This window comes from Biomphalaria glabrata, chromosome 16 (genome assembly GCF_947242115.1).
Source record: "Biomphalaria glabrata chromosome 16, xgBioGlab47.1, whole genome shotgun sequence".
NCBI classification, from domain to species: Eukaryota; Metazoa; Mollusca; class Gastropoda; family Planorbidae; genus Biomphalaria; species Biomphalaria glabrata.
In genome coordinates this window covers 4,939,846-4,960,391 of record NC_074726.1, presented here as the reverse complement: position 1 = coordinate 4,960,391, position 20,546 = coordinate 4,939,846, and the positions used below count along the sequence as shown (strand labels likewise).

The following is a 20,546-nucleotide window of genomic DNA, read 5'->3' as shown; positions in this document are numbered from 1 at the left end:
TATTAGGCACCGTTGGAGGGGATTTAAAAAAAAAAAAAGCTCAGTCCGGGGTTGGACTAAACTGAGGTAATGGCTTTCTGCTGTTCCCTCACTGCTAAGTACATTTCCACCCTCCCACCTCCTCTGTCCACACACGGAGGCGAATCAGGTGTCAATTTGATGGGTGATTTTTTCGAAAGTTAATTTTTTTACAAAGCTTATATATCAACTCTTGTCGGTCAGTCTGCTACTAATCATGTAACCTCCCATTCTCGGATCAAGTTGAAACTGCGTAATTATTCAATGTTGATGAAAACACATGAGTTAGTAAAACAACAACAACAACAACAAAATAAAAACAACAACAAAAAACAAATAACCAACTAGTTATATGATTAGTGGTAATTAATTAATTTTTTATATTTTTTTTTTAAATTAAAAGAACGGAGATAAATATTGCAGCTTTGAGAGATATGCAGTAATTGTGCTGCTCTTTCCCTTATATTAGCTTTGTCTTTAAAAACAAAATATTTGTTACAATTAGCATGTTTAAAAAAGTATAAACAGAAATATGCATGTGCTGTACTAGAGATAGACGTATGAGACTTACATAATTAGCCTATAGCATAACTTGATACAAGAACGGACTTATAGTCTGTAGCGAGACTAGCGCTTCTCGGAATGTGTGTGTATGTATCGTATCAGTGCTGTCGGGTGTGTCCGTCTGTCACTTGGACTCCGAAGAGATCGGTAATGTCAACTCCCTTGTGTCATCCAATAAGCCGATGTTGTCACGAGAAGGTCAACAGAACGTCTTTGTTGCTGTCCGATTATTCGATACCGAATGGGCGGCTCTTTGTCACTAGGAGCAGTGATATGTAATCGTGCGGGTTAAAAAAAAGGGGGGGGGGGATTTTTTCGCCTCCTGTTTCCAAGGGTGACTTAACCTTGGGGACTCGCAGCCATGGACATGATGACATTCAGCAGTGGTTTAGTCTGCTGCCGTAGACAGGATGGCATTGTCAGATCTCTGCCACTTTATTCGAAGTTCTCTGCTATATCTTTGTTAGACCTCTGTCACAGCAGCCACACTCCAATAGTATAAACACTGTCATATCTTTGTTAGACCTCTGTCACAGCAGCCACACTCCAATAGTATAAACACTGTCATATCTTTGTTAGACCTCTGTCACAGCAGCCACACTCCAATAGTATAAACACTGTCATATCTTTGTTAGACCTCTGTCACAGCAGCCACACTCCAATAGTATAAACACTGTCATATCTTTGTTAGACCTCTGTCACAGCAGCCACACTCCAATAGTATAAACACTGTCATATCTTTGTTAGACCTCTGTCACAGCAGCCACACTCCAATAGTATAAACACTGTTATATCTTTGTTAGACCTCTGTCACAGCAGCCACACTCCAATAGTATAAACACTGTCATATCTTTGTTAGACCTCTGTCACAGCAGCCACACTCCAATAGTATAAACACTGTCATATCTTTGTTAGACCTCTGTCACAGCAGCCACACTCCAATAGTATAAACACTGTTATATCTTTGTTAGACCTCTGTCACAGCAGCCACACTCCAATAGTATAAACACTGTCATATCTTTGTTAGACCTCTGTCACAGCAGCCACACTCCAATAGTATAAACACTGTTATATCTTTGTTAGACCTCTGTCACAGCAGCCACACTCCAGTCGTATAAACACTGTCATATCTTTGTTAGACCTCTGTCACAGCAGCCACACTCCAATAGTATAAACACTGTTATATCATTGTTAGACCTCTGTCACAGCAGCCACACTCCAGTCGTATAAACACTGTTATATCTTTGTTAGACCTCTGTCACAGCAGCCACACTCCAATAGTATAAACACTGTTATATCTTTGTTAGACCTCTGTCACAGCAGCCACACTCCAGTCGTATAAACACTGTCATATCTTTGTTATACCTCTGTCACAGCAGCCACACCCCAATAGTATAAACACTGTCATATCTTTGTTAGACCTCTGTCACAGCAGCCACACTCCAATAGTATAAACACTGTTATATCTTTGTTAGACCTCTGTCACAGCAGCCACACTCCAGTCGTATAAACACTGTCATATCTTTGTTAGACCTCTGTCACAGCAGCCACACTCCAATAGTATAAACACTGTTATATCTTTGTTAGACCTCTGTCACAGCAGCCACACTCCAGTCGTATAAACACTGTTATATCTTTGTTAGACCTCTGTCACAGCAGCCACACTCCAATAGTATAAACACTGTCATATCTTTGTTAGACCTCTGTCACAGCAGCCACACTCCAGTCGTATAAACACTGTCATATCTTTGTTAGACCTCTATCACAGCAGCCACACTCCAATAGTATAAACACTGTTATATCTTTGTTAGACCTCTGTCACAGCAGCCACACTCCAATAGTATAAACACTGTCATATCTTTGTTAGACCTCTGTCACAGCAGCCACACTCCAGTCGTATAAACACTGTTATATCTTTGTTAGACCTCTGTCACAGCAGCCACACTCCAATAGTATAAACACTGTCATATCTTTGTTAGACCTCTGTCACAGCAGCCACACTCCAATAGTATAAACACTGTTATATCTTTGTTAGACCTCTGTCACAGCAGCCACACTCCAATAGTATAAACACTGTCATATCTTTGTTAGACCTCTGTCACAGCAGCCACACTCCAGTCGTATAAACACTGTCATATCTTTGTTAGACCTTTGTCACAGCAGCCACACTCCAATAGTATAAACACTGTCATATCTTTGTTAGACCTCTGTCACAGCAGCCACACTCCAGTCGTATAAACACTGTCATATCTTTGTTAGACCTCTGTCACAGCAGCCACACTCCAATAGTATAAACACTGTCATATCTTTGTTAGACCTCTGTCACAGCAGCCACACTCCAATAGTATAAACACTGTTATATCTTTGTTAGACCTCTGTCACAGCAGCCACACTCCAATAGTATAAACACTGTTATATCTTTGTTAGACCTCTGTCACAGCAGCCACACTCCAATAGTATAAACACTGTCATATCTTTGTTAGACCTCTGTCACAGCAGCCACACTCCAATAGTATAAACACTGTCATATCTTTGTTAGACCTCTGTCACAGCAGCCACACTCCAATAGTATAAACACTGTCATATCTTTGTTAGACCTCTATCACAGCAGCCACACTCCAATAGTATAAACACTGTTATATCTTTGTTAGACCTCTGTCACAGCAGCCACACTCCAATAGTATAAACACTGTTATATCTTTGTTAGACCTCTGTCACAGCAGCCACACTCCAATAGTATAAACACTGTTATATCTTTGTTAGACCTCTGTCACAGCAGCCACACTCCAATAGTATAAACACTGTTATATCTTTGTTAGACCTCTGTCACAGCAGCCACACTCCAATAGTATAAACACTGTTATATCTTTGTTAGACCTCTGTCACAGCAGCCACACTCCAATAGTATAAACACTGTTATATCTTTGTTAGACCTCTGTCACAGCAGCCACACTCCAATAGTATAAACACTGTTATATCTTTGTTAGACCTCTGTCACAGCAGCCACACTCCAATAGTATAAACACTGTTATATCTTTGTTAGACCTCTGTCACAGCAGCCACACTCCAATAGTATAAACACTGTTATATCTTTGTTAGACCTCTGTCACAGCAGCCACACTCCAATAGTATAAACACTGTTATATCTTTGTTAGACCTCTGTCACAGCAGCCACACTCCAATAGTATAAACACTGTTATATCTTTGTTAGACCTCTGTCACAGCAGCCACACTCCAATAGTATAAACACTGTTATATCTTTGTTAGACCTCTGTCACAGCAGCCACACTCCAATAGTATAAACACTGTTATATCTTTGTTAGACCTCTGTCACAGCAGCCACACTCCAATAGTATAAACACTGTTATATCTTTGTTAGACCTCTGTCACAGCAGCCACACTCCAATAGTATAAACACAGTCATATCTTTGTTAGACCTCTGTCACAGCAGCCACACTCCAGTCGTATAAACACTGTTATATCTTTGTTAGACCTCTGTCACAGCAGCCACACTCCAATAGTATAAACACTGTCATATCTTTGTTTGCCTTCTGTAACTCTTCCGTCGTGTTGACACTGTCATATCTTTGCTAGTGCTCCATAACTCTTCAGTCGTATTGACACTCTCATATCTTTGCTAGTGCTCTATAACTCTTCAGTCGTATTGACACCGTCATATCTTTGCTAGTTCCTTTCAACTCTTCAGTCGTATTGGCATCGTCATATCTTTGTTAGTCCTCTGTAACTCTTCAGTAGTATAAACACTGACATCTGTGTTAGTTCTCTGCCCATCGTTGGTAATACACTGCAATCACTGTGGTGCCCTGCTGCTAGAGCACCTACTGGCCTTCCGCTGGGCAGAACGATGGCAACAAAAGTAGGTTTACCTCCCTTTATCTTAATAAAAGAAATGCAGAGAACGCAAGTCACGTCCTTAGAACTCTCGCACACAGTATCGCGAGACGAGACGAATGTGGGTGTGGGTAGAGTATTCATAATCTAACAAAATTATGAAAATATAGTCTACTTTTACGAAATGCACATTCTAATTAAGAGTTGGCAGGTCTTTAAAAAACAAACAAAACAACACTTTATATTGGAGACACTAAAGCAGCGGTTCTCAACCTTTTAAGCCCGGCGACCCCTTTTTACAATCCCCCACTCTGCCGCGACCCCCCTTCCCACACACACATACAGCAATAGAAGAATAGACAAAAACAATCCATATTTTCGACGGTCTTAGCCGACCCCTGGCAAATCGTCATTGGACCCCCAATGGGGTCGCGATCCACAGGTTGAGAACCCCTGCACTAAAGGAATAAAAGAAAAGGGGATGAGATATCTGACCTTATTAGACCGAGACCAATTGTCATAGAAGGCCTGAACACTGACCTGCAACGTCGCAGCCTGTGGGCAGTGATGATCACACGCCTGTACGACGTGGCGACGAGCTATTGGTCTCCAGTGCACAGAGGGCTGCGACGTCGCAAGGTCAGGTCTACTTTAAATAGTGGTCTAGATTAGACCAGGTTTGTACGCCTGTCACTTCAAGATGCAGACTTTAAGTGTTAACTAAATCCCGTTATTCTTGACGTTAAATCCTTTCCTGCACTAGTCCTTATAACACGGGAAACTTTTTAAATCTCTCCATTCCCCCCCAACCCCCCACCTTTTTTTTCGAAGTCACGCGCATCCTGACGTCATAAACTTTTTTTTTTTCATTTCCCTATAACTTAATACAAAAATATTGGTCGACACCAGTGAACCGGAAACAGAAGTTTATTTTAGCACATGCCAGAAAAAGAAAGGGTGGGGGTGTGGAGATTTAATAAAAGTTGTGTTAAATACCATAATAGATGAAAAAATACAAACAGTGAATCTTTTAATCTGCGTCAACATTTCATGAGAACCCCCCCCCCTCCCTAAATAATTGTTTAGAGCACGTTGGTTTGTAGATATCATTTATGCATAACTCTCTTGTTAGTAGACCTTACTTATGTATGTGTTTTTAAATAATAGAAGTGATGTTTATATAAATATATATCATTTATGTATGTCCATGGTTTAGCTGGTTCCAGTTTGCCTCTAGGTCAATTTTACCTGTATGAGCATTTTTTTTTCTCTGTATTAAAACTGCTATCAGTGTTCATTCAGTATTAATTGGCAATAGGCCGCAAAGAAATAATACATGAAAATTTTAAAAAAATGCAAACTAATAATGTTAACAAAGACAGACTTTAACCCTTAAAGTGCTGAGCTGTTTTACAGTGAGTGCATACAAAATGGAACTACAATTCTGAGGCTAAACTACCACACGCGTTCTAAGGGTTAATTAATAAGTAAGGTTTATTTTTTTTTCTTAAATCCCCTCCTTTACATACATATGTATAACTGACCAAATATGTATCAATGACTATACTCTTAAAGGACTGAAACGTGTAAAATTTTAAGTAACGCATTAGAATTAGATGTGAAAAAAAAATTGGCGCGCTGAGGCAAACGGTTGGCTACCCCTGCTATAGACTAACACAATATTAGGATGGGTAACGATGCATGATACATCTAGTCTAGTCTAAATATCTATTATATAGAGTCAATATAGACTGACAATATTAGGATGGGTAACGATGCATGATACATCTAGTCTAGTCTAAATATCTATTATATAGAGTCTATATAGACTGACACAATATTAGAATGGGTAACGATGCATGATACATCTAGTCTAGTCTAAATATCTATTACATAGTCTATATTTTGAGAGCAGGACTGGTGGATACAAAGCCTTGAAGATTGTTCCTTGAAAACAAAAAAAAGTCATGATATATCTAGTCTAGTATAAATATCTATGATATATATTTTGAGAGCAGGACTGGTGGATACAAAAACAAAGCCGTGAAAATTGATCCTTGAAAACAAACAAAAAAAAATCATACATTTGCTTTTTGCTGACGCCTATCGATTCTTTGCCGGTACTGCAGTGGGTGTACTAAACATGTCAATTCTGCTAAGTAGAGACCACACAATTAGAGATTAGCAAAGTGTAGACCATGGCATTTCTTCCGTCAGTTTTGATACGTGAATCATTCGGTATTCGGTCAGAGTGACATTTCACTCATCAGAATTTGATCACTTTTGATAACATGGATATATATTTATATATATATGTATGTATGTATGTATGTCCCGCATAGAAATCAAAACCGTTCGGCCGGTCTTGTTTAAACTTGACATAATTGTTCCTTGGGTACTAACTGGAACCGTAACTTATGTATAGTAGCCCTAAAACAAACTTAAGACCCTCAAAAAAAAGTTGCCCAACTCTATGAAAGTATTATTATTTCATGGATCTAGGCCATGTTTACCATGTTTAGATCGAAAGGATCTAGATCTAATTTTTAAAACTACACTTTGCACAGATAGTTTTTTACTTTGACACATGAAAATGCAAAATATAGTCTATTGATTTCATTATAAAATAAAATTAATCTTCAAATTTGTGTTTCAAAAGCATTTTTACATAAACTCGTTACATATATCTGTGAATTTAGACGTCCTGACGTACTTTATAATCCCATTCATTTAACAAATCGGGTAAACCCGTTTTAATTGTACTTTATATCCTATTCATCTATCGCTCCTTTCGTTTTTAATACATATGAATATATCGGCTTAACTGGTAAACTCATTTTCGCAAAAACTACTTTTATTTTCGTGGCGAAAGAGAAAAACTTGAAAGGATCATTAGCTAAGTTTAACATACATCTAAATCCAATCCACTAGATTAGTAAACACAAACTAAGGTCCGCAGGCCGCCAGTAATGTCCGGCTATATATATATTTGTGTACCTTCTGCTCGCGATCAAGAGCTATAAAAACATTACAAATAATTTTTAACCCTAGCCACTGTCAAGGAAATATATATTTTTTCTTCAATACGTGTTTTTCATTCATGTTATCTTAAAATCAGTATACTGTTAAACTACGGTTTGCAAAACTTCTCCTTCGAGCTATGGATGTGCGGTATAGTTCGGTAGCGCTTTCATATACTGAACTGCAGGGCTGGCTCAAATATCTGTTTAACACGATATTCAACGTGGCATTTTTCAGGCTATTCAGTGTCCGATGTCTTAAGTGGGTTATCCTCTATTAGGGGAAGAGGGTAATACCTTTACAAGGGGGGAGAAGTTAAAAATCCCCCTGGCCCTCACTTGAGTATGAGTATTTTTTACATAAAAAAATAAATATTACGTAAAATGCAGGGGCCCCTACAGAGGTCAAGTCCCCCGGGCCCCGAAACGATGGAAAATTCCTAGCTACGTCCCTGTGTGCAAGTCACACCATATCACCGTACAGCGACCAGAAAGTTACCAGAAACTAGCTATTTTAATCTGCAATTTGCATATATGTCTACACGGTATATTCCCCTGTCTGGATCTCCGGTTGGCCTAAATCTCGCCCGGGCCCCAATACTATGGAAAATTCCTAGCTACGCCCCTGTGTGCAAGTCACACCATATCACCGTAAACCGCTACCAGAATATACCAGAAACTAGCTATTTTAATCTTCAATTTGCATTTGAATTTTAACGGTATATTCCCCTGTCTGGATCTCCGGCTGGCCTAAATCTCGCCCATAATAGAAAAAGGGGCTTCGTTTTTTGTTTTACATTAACATCGAGATATCAATCTGTCAGTTTCAGTTGTTGGCGCCTCGCAATAAAAGTCAGAGACTGACGCATGTTCACGTGTAACTAATCCATCCCTCTGTTTATTTGTTTTGAAGCGCTTGTGTCATCACTATCGGCTAGCCTTGGATATGTATTAGCTTTTAATGATTGTGTGGTCCCCACATGTATTTTTGGCTAACTCGTTCACACACATCATACATCATTATGGTTTTAACTCTTTCTCTCCTAATTAACGATACCAACGTTAATTTAACCCCGTTAAATTAAATAAACTTTTAGTTTTATAAACTTTATATAAAAAGAGCATGCATTCTCCTAAAATTGTATACCAAAAGTAATGTTTTCTGATTACAAACAAAAATGTCATTGAAGTTTAATCATAACAGGGTAGAATGTACAAATGCAAAAAAAAATGAACAATTCTGTCAGAACCTGGCAAAATAATTACGGAGACAAAGAGTTAAAAATGAACTGCCTGGGGGAAAAAAAAAGCAGCCACACTCAAACTAATGCGGTGACTTTTAAGAACTAAATTTTTAAAAAAAGGGAGATCACTGCTAGTTATTGATTGATCAAATTAGTTTTTCTCCCGTGATTTGTATTTAGACTCAATTATCTGTAGCTCATACCACAAATTATGTTCTGTCATGCTTTGGTGTCGTGTAATTGGAGATGTGTATTACCGCCTATTTAAAATCTCGACTGGTGTGCCAATGTCAGATATTGACCTGTAAAACTAAATGTGTTGTCCAACAAACGGGAGCTGAAACAAAGGGCAGGCTCTGTTTTTTTTTAAAATATGTGTACACGGTTTTAGAGGATTGCCGGCACTTCATGTACAAGAATTTCGTTAAGGTAGTTTACTTATATCCCCAATCGGGAATACGAATAGGTGTCTACCGAGGTACTTTGAGGAGATTGGTAACTACATAATTATGCAATGTGTATATTTACTAACTTAGACTTTGATTCTTCTGTACATAAGGCGGCAAGCTCTCTCCACAGCGATAAGTCACAAGTGAAAGGACCTCATTCACCAATCGTAAACAAACAACATTTAGTCACGTGATCTTATTGATAAAACAACGAAAAAAACGGTCACGTGACAACCATCATGAATAAAACATGAGATCGTAAATTATATAGAAGAGATAGAGCACCACGTGGCTAAATGTTGTTTGTTTACGGTTGGTGAATGAGGTCCATTACACCATCTCTTCCCAGCTGGTGCCCACGGATTTTTGGGTCTTCTAAGAAGGCGAGATGCCATGTTAGACGTGGACGGCTTTGTCCTTCCTCTCTCCGGCCTCCATGTGATGGGCGTCTTTGGTCACGTGTTTTGTCTAAAATATGCCCGCAAATCTCATACGACGTTCGATCACCACATCGCTTCGGGGGTCGAGCTCCCGCGGGTTGAAGCTTTCTCTATTGGTGACATGTTCTAGGTATCCTATTCCGAGGATTCCTTCTTACTCAGTTTCCTTTTCAGCCTTTATGGATGACTTTCAAGTCTCGCAAGTTCGACGTGCGAACAACGATTGAATTTATGTGTATACTAGCCGGATATGACCCGCGGCCTGCGGGTCTTAGTTTGGGTATTACTGATCTAATGGATCGAATTTAGATCTATGTCAAACATGGAGAATGTTCCCTTTTTACTATTTTTTATTTAGTTTGCCACAGTAATGAAAGTAGAATGTGAAAATGGGTTTACTCGTTCAATCAAATAATCATTTTAATAATTGATACTGTAAAAACGGGTTTACCCAATTTGTTTAAAAGATTCGCTATTTAATATAGAAACAATTAGGTACTTTTTGATTATTTTTAGGGCCCTCCGATTGTGTGTGTGTGGGGGGGGGGGACATCAAACATACACTACCGTCTCCGCAACGATGTAAGAAACATTTATGCCAAGTTTGATCAAGATTGGTCAAACGGTTTTGATTTTTATTCGGGACATACATACTCCTTACTTTCTGTTTTATATTATAGATAACATATTTAATTATTTTGACTAATAAAGCACATCTTATATATTTTTCTTTCTTATATATGTTTGGAATGTTTTGTTTTTTATGATGCAAAATTATTAATGCAAATTTTTTATACTTCCTTGACACGGAAATATAGTCTTGATTCTGACGTCATGACCGGGGAATTAGATCGAGACATTAGATACACTTGTTAGATCAATACTGCCGCTTGACATACTAGAGCTTAACGAACCTGCACGTGACTAAGACTCACTAATGAACTTTTCGGTTCCAATAGTTAAAGCTCGTCCACCGTGCATCGCCCCTCGCCCCCAAGCCCCCCTCTCTTTTATTAGTGTTGTTTTGTCTTGCGCTCGCGCACAATGGCTTCGTGACGAGGTGCGGCGTCGCACGTTGTGATTCTAAATATAGACGTTTGTTTAGGTTCACGACCCAATTTGGAAAGTTGTCGAAGTTTTAGTTTAGACTAAGTTTAGTGAATTTATTGGAGTCTCCACCCCCCCCCCCTCTTTTTTGTCCCCCAATGCTGGCATATGTGTGAGAGACTACTAAATATTTCTAGAAGAAAGAGCGTCTACCATTCTTTTTGGTTTACTATTGGAATATAAAATCATTTGACTGGTAAGATAAACACATTTGTTATCATCTACATAAATTATGGCTTTTATATAGCGCTACTTTCATGCTTATAGCATGCTCAGAGCGCTTTGGTCCAATCTCAGGTGTGGACCAGTTGGGGGGGGGGCTAGCGGGTATCTAGGAGAAGGTTTTTTCGTGCTGCCTTAAGGCTCTCAGTAAATACAACTCTGTCCGAGTCGGGGTGTCGAACCTCGGGCGCCCTTCATAGGTAGCCAAGCGCACTTAGCCTCTAGACCACGCTTCCCACTATTTCAAACAACCATTCCAAATCATAGATCTCTTTTACAACGCTTTTTTAACTTATGCTATCTGTCTGTCTGTATAGTAAAAAGTTTGAACATGTTATTTCTCCCTCACCCAATATCGGATTAAGCTGAAATTTTGCACAATTATTTCTTTTACCTGACAACACTAGAATCAATTAAAAAAAAAGCAATTATTTCATTAACTATTGGTAGCGGTAATTAATTGTTTGGTATATTGAACATCTTCACAGGTGTGGTGGTATAAGTTGAATTAGTCCCTTTGAGGACTCGAGCCCTGAGTGAACTTTTTTTATGCTTTTAAAAAAACGATCATGTAAACATTCACCAAGATACCCCCTTCTTCCATCCCCTTTTGCTACTGGTCTAGGCAAGTGATAGGATCATAGCGCACTAAGAAAGCTTAAATCGAAACAAAAAGAAATGGTAAAAGTATTTAGGATCATAGCGCACTAAGAAAGCTTAAATCTAAACAAAAAGAATTGGTAAAAGTATTTCTAATCACACAGATTTATCATGTCTAGGTGGAACATACATATAATTACATGACCGATCCAAACTAATTGACACAATTACACTTTGACTTAATATAACCTTTGTTTTTGTAAAAATAAACTGTCTACATTTCGGATTTTGGGAATTCCTGTCTTCATATTTTTTTTTTTTGTTTGTTTTCTGAACTGAAGAGTTAGCTCAAAAGTATCCCATTACTTAGGTTTGAAATTTACAAACTGAGCTGTAACTGTAAGAAAACGAGCTTTCGACTGTGCTGGTTTCTTAGAACATACATTTTACTGGTCGAAATGGCGTTTAAGTAGAATGTCTAATTGTATCTGCACTACTTAGTAAACAATACGTTTTGTATTTTCAGTGGCTACGCAGGCCCAGCTGCGACCTATATACTTTGCCGTAAACTGCGCTGACATAACCATTCTCCGTTGGTAGTAGATTTAGATTTTTTTTTCTCGGCAGTGGATTTTCTTTAGGCCTTAAATGTTTATCCCGCGGCCTTTGTCAGTGATCTGCAGCTGCCTCGTTCTGAAGCCTCTTGCAGCCAGGTGCACTCTTTAATGTCAGTTAAAGCGAGTTGGCGCCTAAGTTTCAGTGGAACACCTCTGTTACGTTGACCACCTTTCAGGTCTCCTGAAAGGACTGCTTTGGCATACGTTCGTCCCCCAACAGGATGCTTGCCCTGCCCAGGGTAACTGTCGTACCATACGAGGTCCCTCTATACTGACCGTACCGGCGTTTCCTAGTAAATCGCTGTTTGTAGTGCGTTCATACCTCTGTATGTCTTCTACATATACCTCCTATGACTGTATCCAACTAGAAAACTTAACAAATGTGTTTGGGGAAGTAACTACTTAGGGGTGTTGTTCTGTCCGCATGAGATTTCTATCGAACTTTTGGTTCTTGTAAAAACATGTCAACTTGACATAACTATCGTGGATATCGTTAGATCCAAAATGGACTTTTTTTTTTTTCATTTACTCTTACATTAAATCATTAGCAGTCAAAAACGCATTACCGTTTGAGTGGATGGGTGGGGGGGGGGGAGATAGCTTTCATTTGATGTACGATGGACGTCCGGTATCTTCAACGGGCCAGGTATTTGGGTCGATTAGACGTTACTATGAAATGGTTTCCTTAGCAGCGGTTTAAAAGCAAAAGAAACGCGGTGTTCTGAGTGTCGGATCGTTCATAGCAAAACAGAAACTCGCTCAAGTTGGAGGACATGAATTGTTAATGATGGACGTGTGATAGCTAAAACTCGGAAGTGACGTCAAGGTAAAAGTGATCTGTGAAATATCTGTTTCTGAAATATGTTTCTTTGTCCTTTAGCTATAGATGTCTATGATCCATCCCAGTGGTGCTACAGCCCATGGAGGGCCCTGGCCTGCTTTAGCACATCTCTCCATTCTGATCCATCCTGGGCTTTACGTCTCCATGCCTGGACTTTTAGCTGTTGTAGATCTGCCTCTACGTCATCAAGCCATGGTTATGCTTATTTATAATTATTTTAATTATGTAAATTTAAAAGTAAAAAAAACATGGCGTATATAAAATCTAGAATTCTAGGGGTATATAGGTTATGGCTGAAAAACAAACAAACTATAAATACTTTTAATTTGGGAAAAAAAAATAATAAAAAATATATCATTGTCATTTCCAGGCATAGGTCGTTTTCCGTTTTGATCAGCCCGGTACGTCATATGTTTAAACTCTTTGTCTCCTGATTTACGATAACATCGCTGATTTGACCCCGTTAAATTAACTTAATTACCCGGTATTGGGTTCATAAACTTTGATTTGTGTTATATAAAAAAGGGCATGCATTTATCTCTACCAATTATAACATTTTCTGATTAAAAGAAAAACGTGATTGAAGTTTAACCCTAACAGGCTAGTCAAATACAAATGGGAAAAAAAATGAATAATTCCTTCTGAGCGCAGAAAGTAATTACGGAGAGATAGAGGTAACTTTCGTGACATTATTTTTTTTATATGACTGGGTTGTTAGCCCTGAGCATAACCATCTGGGGGGCTGCCCCTTTCAGCTCTCTGGATAGCTGCCTTTATTTTCGGGTAAGGTGCCCTAGCCTTTGTGGATCCCTCCACTTCCTGCATGGAAGCAGGGTTGAATTTGGTCCACCCCGGGTATTTTAATTCTCCGGTACCCACCATAACTGGAGGACATTCCCCTATCCGCCACATTTTTTCTCACCCCCACCTCTTTGCAACTGGTCCAAACAAGTGCTAGGATCATAGCGTATTAGAACGCTATAAGCGTGAAATAGCGCTAAGCAAAAACATTTGATACAAATATTTCTAATCGCACAGATTTATTATTTTTAGTCTAGATCTACGCTTAATATAAGCTGCTTTTTTGTTGTTTTTTTAAAGGAATTTTCTCGTTTTAATTTGGTTCTTTCCATGTTTCTAGTTTTCCTTGTGATTTCTTTCTGTCTGTGTGGGATGAAGTTTAGGATGTGTTTGTAAATGTAATGAAATACATGGCTATGACATTCCTCTATCTGTGTATTTGTATCGATCTCGTGATATGCTTTGAATTTTTGTTCAATGTTGATTTGTTTGACTTAATGTACCTGCTCTAAAATTAAATTTATGTTGCAGGCGAAATCTCTTTCTGGGCGACAAAAAAAAAAAATAAAAAAAAAATAAGAGGCAGGCCTAGGTCTCTATTGGAGTTTTTCATACATGGCGTCAGATCCACGTATTGTCAACCTTTTTGGTATAACCTGTGTACAGAAGAAAGGAACTGGTGTTAAGCTATGGTTTTTGTTTTGTGTGTTTTTGTTTTTGTGTAAAGCTAGGTGAACAATATTTGTTGCGAACTCTTTGGTACGGCCGAATCCAATGTTCAAATCTGTTCTGTTTGTGGCTTTTATTTAGTTGAAGCTCAGTCTAGCGACCTTGACATTGATTGATAGGGAAAACCTCACATAGTAATCGTTTATATAAAGTTTAGGTTAACACGGGACCCCATCTGCATCGAGCCCTAGAATGGACCGCCCGCTTTCATCCTGTTAGCGCTCGTTCTTGTCGAGTGTTTATGAGTGTGTATGTGTGTGTGTGTGTGTGTGTGGGTGGGGGGGGCGGGAGGGTAAAATCCAATCACTCAATCCCACAATCAATGGCTACAGTCCAGTCAATACTAGAACTAGTAAAACATTACACACATTCATGGAGAAGACTGGTTTACTTAAGGATCAGGTATCGCAAAGAAGCTGGTCAATCTGCAAAGCCAATGCTTAGATAAGATAAGATAATATAATTCTTATTGGTCCAATCAAATGGAAATTCAGTTCGACTACAATTGACCACCTCAGCGTAACTACTGTAACAATAACAATATAGATGCAAATACGAACAACATTCACACACGAAACACATACACACTCACAACCAGAGCTTTATGAATTTGACTTCTATGTACTTCTCGATGACGACAGATGACCTTGTAACATTCGACCGAAAGTGGAATAAAGCAGTTTTTAAATCTTTCTGTTTTAGTCCTAATGCAAAGGAGACGACCACTTCGTTCAGATCTGATGTAACAGTGGTTTAATGGGTGCAGGTTGTCTTTACGGATCGTGCGTGTTTTGGAAAGGAATCTTTCATGCAAAAGTTTTCCAAGAGATGGTAGCTGTGTTCGAGTGATATGCGATACATTTTTGATTAGTCTATTTAGTCTATGTCTTAGTTTATACTGATATATAAGAAAAGAAATGAACTGTGTGTGTGAATAGTTATTAGTAACAAATAAGGGCACGTCTTGAGGTCAAAGTTGTGTCCAGTAGGTAAGCTCACACACTGGGCGCCACAAAAACGTTTTAGTTCCTGTAGCTCAAATTGCCCGCTTGTGTATGTAAGCCCTTCGCGTGAGGAATAAGACAATAATGGACAAAGGGGGGGGGGGATAATCAGCTCTTGGGAACGACATTTCTAACTTATTTGTTTAATTAATGGGTCTCTACTTCGACATCGCGGGAGACAACCTACTGCCGCCCTGGGGCATGTCATCTTCCCATTAACGACTTACTGTCGTTTCGAGTGGGGTCACGCTGACCTTGCCGAAGCCATGGCACGATGACACAGTCTATAATAACTGTTTTCTTATTATTATTATGTTGAGCTTATTGATTACGTCTGCTTCTATTCTCTCAGGATCTAGGCTTGCTAATGGCAGACACTCTGTATTAATAGTGGAGGCGCGGTGGCTGAGCGGTAAAGCGCTTGACTTCCGAACGTTCGAATCCTGGTGAAGACTGGGATTTTTAATTTCGGCATCTTCGGGCGCCTCTGAGTCCATCCAGCTTTAATGGGTACCTGACATTAGTTGGGTAAAAGAAAAGACGGTTGGTCGTTGTGCTAGCCACGTGACACCCTCATTAACCGTATGCAGGGCCGGTCTTATGCCACTGCAACCTATGCGGCCGCAGTGGGCCCCGCTTTTTCATAGGCCCCCGCGCGATGCGAATTCTAGGTGTAAATTATTAAATTAAACCATTTTAACTTATTATTAAAGGGTTCCAGGAATTCTTCTGAAATTATAAAATATAAGAAAAAGTTATGAAAATCTCATGAAATTATTAAAATCTTCTTAAAACTGATGCCAATCTCCTTAAAGCAGACAAAATTGTCATTTCTTGGTGTCATTCAATATGGAAAATGCCAATCCTACTCATGATTAAAAAAAAAGACGGCATTGTCAGCTTTCATTTCATAAAAATGTGATAATAAGTCGAATTTGAACCAAAACAAGAAGTTCAAATATTTAATTTAGTTTTATAGTCACTGGCATACAAATATAGATCTAAATCTATCTCGACCTCTTAGAAAGAAAAAAACACGATATTTTGCTAGTCGATTTTAAATCTAAAAGACAAATATGAATGTTTATTGGCTTATTGTTGGAAAACTACTGTACTACTGTAGATGGCTCGTAAAGTTAATTTGACAGTGATTTTGTACTTAGTTAAGTATAAATAAAATAAAGACGAATTTATTTTCTAATATTAGGTCTTAATGTTCACATACTATCCTTATCACTACCCAAATTAGGCCCAGCGCAATCCGTTTCGCATAGAGCCCCGCAACCTGTAGGACCGGCCCTGACCGTAGGCCACAGAATCAGATGACCTTTACATCATCTGCCCTATAGACCACAAGGTTTGAAAGGGGAAACATTACTACTTACTTGACTCTATCAATCAGTGTCCACATACTAAGTTCCTATACTCAGTTCTCTGTTGTCACCATTCCTTTAGTTGTGGGATGCACGGACTCAAACCTCGAGCGTCAAACAGAACATCACGAAACAGACTCACTTTGTCCCATAGAGTTACTGAAGATATTTACCTACAAGGATGCAAAAAAATAGAACTAGCTAATTTGTTTATGTATTTGATGTACAAACTAAAGGAAGTGTAGTAGATGAGCTATGGTTGTTTTTTTTTTATAAGCATATCAACATTTCGTGCGCTTGTTTAGCACTTGTTTAGCACTGTATAATCTAATTTCATAAGCTTTGATATTGTTAAGAAATTATAACTCAATTCTTTTTTTTTTTTAAAGTTGGCAACATTAAAGCTTAATTTAATTTATTCATTTATTCTGGAAAATGTCTCATAAAAACTAATAAATGGGATATAGATCTAGGCAGCGGGGTAGCTAGGAATTTGCCATCATTCGGGGGCCCGGGGAAGGCTTGACCTTTTTTGGAGCCCCTGCATTTTGCGTAATATTTTATGCAAAAAAACACTCATTTAGGGGCCCCTTAAGTGGAGGCCCGGGGGATTTTTTAAAAATTCTCCCCCTACCTCCCCCCCCACCCTAACTACGCCTCTGGATCTAGGCCGACGTTTCCAAGTTCTATGTCTTTACCAGGTCTAGCTCTTGAATGCATGTGGCGTTGAACGATTTTTAGCCCAATCAGCCATTAACATCAGATGGCCTAAGGTCAGGCAGACATTGAACCATATCTATGTGACCATCAGTTCGTTGAATATGTATGAATATTAAGAATTTAATAACAATAAAATGGATACATTTTCATATCATGTAGTATCATCTCGTCAGTCGGCCTAACAATACAATAATATCGGCCACACTGTTGATAAGTACACGTCTCTTCTTCTTGCATGGGCGAAGATAGTGCTGAGGTTGTTGATGGTTTGCAGCTCATGGCTTCTGAAATACTTTCTGGAAAGATTGAAACCTATTTTACCTGACTGAGTGGACCACTTTTGACTTTGAGTTTGTATTTTTACACGAACTATCTTAATCCTATATCCGAGATGAACCGCGCAATGGTAAGGCATTTCTCCTTATAGTTTTTCTTCTATAAGAGGGTTTCCAGTCCAGTGTCTAGCTCTGGCCTCTCGATGAAGGACATGGTTGGCATTCTCTGGTGACGCTCCACAAAATAAAAATGTAACTGTTTTGACTCCCAACTCCTTGTATTTTTGTAGATAAACTTTTTTTCAGTCGCTAACATTGAGACTTAATGGCATGCTTTCAATTTAAAATTTGATCTGCAAAATGCATAGAATACTTAAGAAAAAAACTCAATTTCAACCCCGAATAATAATTTGTATGGCTAGGGAAGATAAGCCAGTTGCAATATCGACCACTCCATATGTTCAAATGATTATAACATAAATGTGCTGAGTGGAACCGAGAAGTCTCGGGTTCGATCCCGATAAAGACTGGGGATTTTGAATATCGGTACTATTTGGGTCGGCCTTGAGTTAACTCAGCTCTAATGGGTACTGACATTAGTTTGGGGAAAACTGAGGGTGGTTGGTCGTGGTGATGGACCACAGAAACAGAACGACCTTTGCAATATCATCCCCATAGATAGCAAGGTCTGAAAGGGGTGCTTTATTTTTCTTTAATTGGTCTGTGGTCACCTTACTCTTAAAGGGTAATAGAAGCAGCCAGGTAAAAAATACTTGGACTCCTCAATGGGCCCTGTGTGTGAAAACACATTTTCTCTACTTAGCGGTAACGTGTGTATTATATGCATATATGTGACTTGCATAAAAAAATGCTAAGAATCAAATGACATGCACCACACAAATGAAGGTAAATCTGTGAAGACTTGACTCATTTAATTATAGTCTGGCTCATTTTGATTGTTATTTCCTTTGTGTTTTTTTTTTTAATTCGTTTGTATTACAATTATACTATTCTCACATTCGTAGCTTAACATACATGTACCGAAGTACACACATTAAAAAAAAAAGGAATTTTTAGATTTTTATTTACATAAATACAAGCATAAAATTTGTATTTTTTTTTTTGTTACTGTCATACCGTATTTAGTTCTATTATAAGTTGTTGTTTTTTTGTTAATTTTTTTATTATATTGAGATTACTTCTAGTATCAGTATTTATGTAAAGTTGGATTCTAATGTATGTATCTTCTAGGTCTTGTCTTTTTCATTGGCTTTTGAAATATGTTAATTTTCCCCCCACTGGATTAACGAACGCATACACAGATACACATACGCTTTCTTTTATAGTAGGCCCGAAAGTGTGGCTCTTATTTCCCTATTTTAAAATATAGCCATTTGAAACAAAGTAGGCATTCAACTTTTTGAATAAAGAACATTTTTAAAAAATGATTAAAGTTCGTATTGAGGCTGATTTGTTCAAGAGGTTTGTGTAGTGAAGCCTAATTTTTGTCTGACCAAAGGTTTGCGAGTGTATCTTGTGGTCATCACAAAGAACATCCGCATTTTTTTCCCAAAACAGATTATAAGACTCAAGGTCAAATTAGCTCCCTCCCTTCTACCCCCTAGAACGCACGGATTTTGCAGCAGACCCTAATCACATTGCCTTTGGGATGGTACCTCCATCATTCAAAAATAAAGCAGCTCAAATAATTTAAAGTTTTGGGAAAGGTGGGAAGGCAATAGAATATGTCTTTTGTTTTTTTTCTTCCCCAATTCACTGTTCCACCATCCATCATTCTGTGCTCATTAAATGTGAGAGGAGGATTGCGTGACAGAAAGATTTGTCAGTTGAATCAATAGGGATAGATTCAAACAACAGAGTACATCCGATAGGAACTCTCAATACACTTACAATGGCATGAGTTCATAGCAGACATCAACGTACTCATGTCTCTCGTCTAGTTATATCTATCAATGTATGCCAGTTTGTTGTATGCCTTAGTTTCTTTCATCAAATGTTTAATTAGGTCGTTTCGTAGATATCGGCTATGAGAACTTTATCAGCTTAGTTCTGTAGCTATTGGCTGTGTGACACTCGGTATTCTTTAACAACTATTGGCTGTGTGACACTTGATGTTCTGTAGCTATTGGCTGTGTGATACTTGTGGTTCTGTAGCTATTGGCTGTGTGATACTTGTGGTTCTGTAGCTATTGGCTGTGTGATACTTGTGGTTCTGTAGCTATTGGCTGTGTGATACTTGTGGTTCTGTAGCTATTGGCTGTGTGATACTTGATGTTCTGTAGCTATTGGCTGTGTGATACTTGTGGTTCTGTAGAAATTGGCTGTGTGATACTTGTGGTTCTGTAGCTATTGGCTGTGTGATACTTGTGGTTCTGTAGCTATTGGCTGTGTGATACGTGTGGTTCTGTAGCTATTGGCTGTGTGATACTTGGTGTTCTGTAGCTATTGGCTGTGTGATACTTGTGGTTCTGTAGCTATTGGCTGTGTGATACTTGTGGTTCTGTAGCTATTGGCTGTGTGATACTTGGTATTCTGTAACTATTGGCTGTGTGATACTTGTGGTTCTATAGCTATTGACTGTGTGATACTTGGTATTCTGTAACTATTGGCTGTGTGATACTTGATGTTCTATAGCTATTGGCTGTGTGA

At 38.6% G+C, this 20,546-nt stretch overlaps 1 protein-coding gene across 10 annotated transcripts in view; it reads left to right on the top strand.

The window, feature by feature from the left end:
- Positions 1 to 20,546, top strand: part of LOC106050201 (myosin-IIIb-like) — a 117,440-nt gene that overhangs the window by 9,301 nt on the left and 87,593 nt on the right. The window lies entirely within an intron of this gene.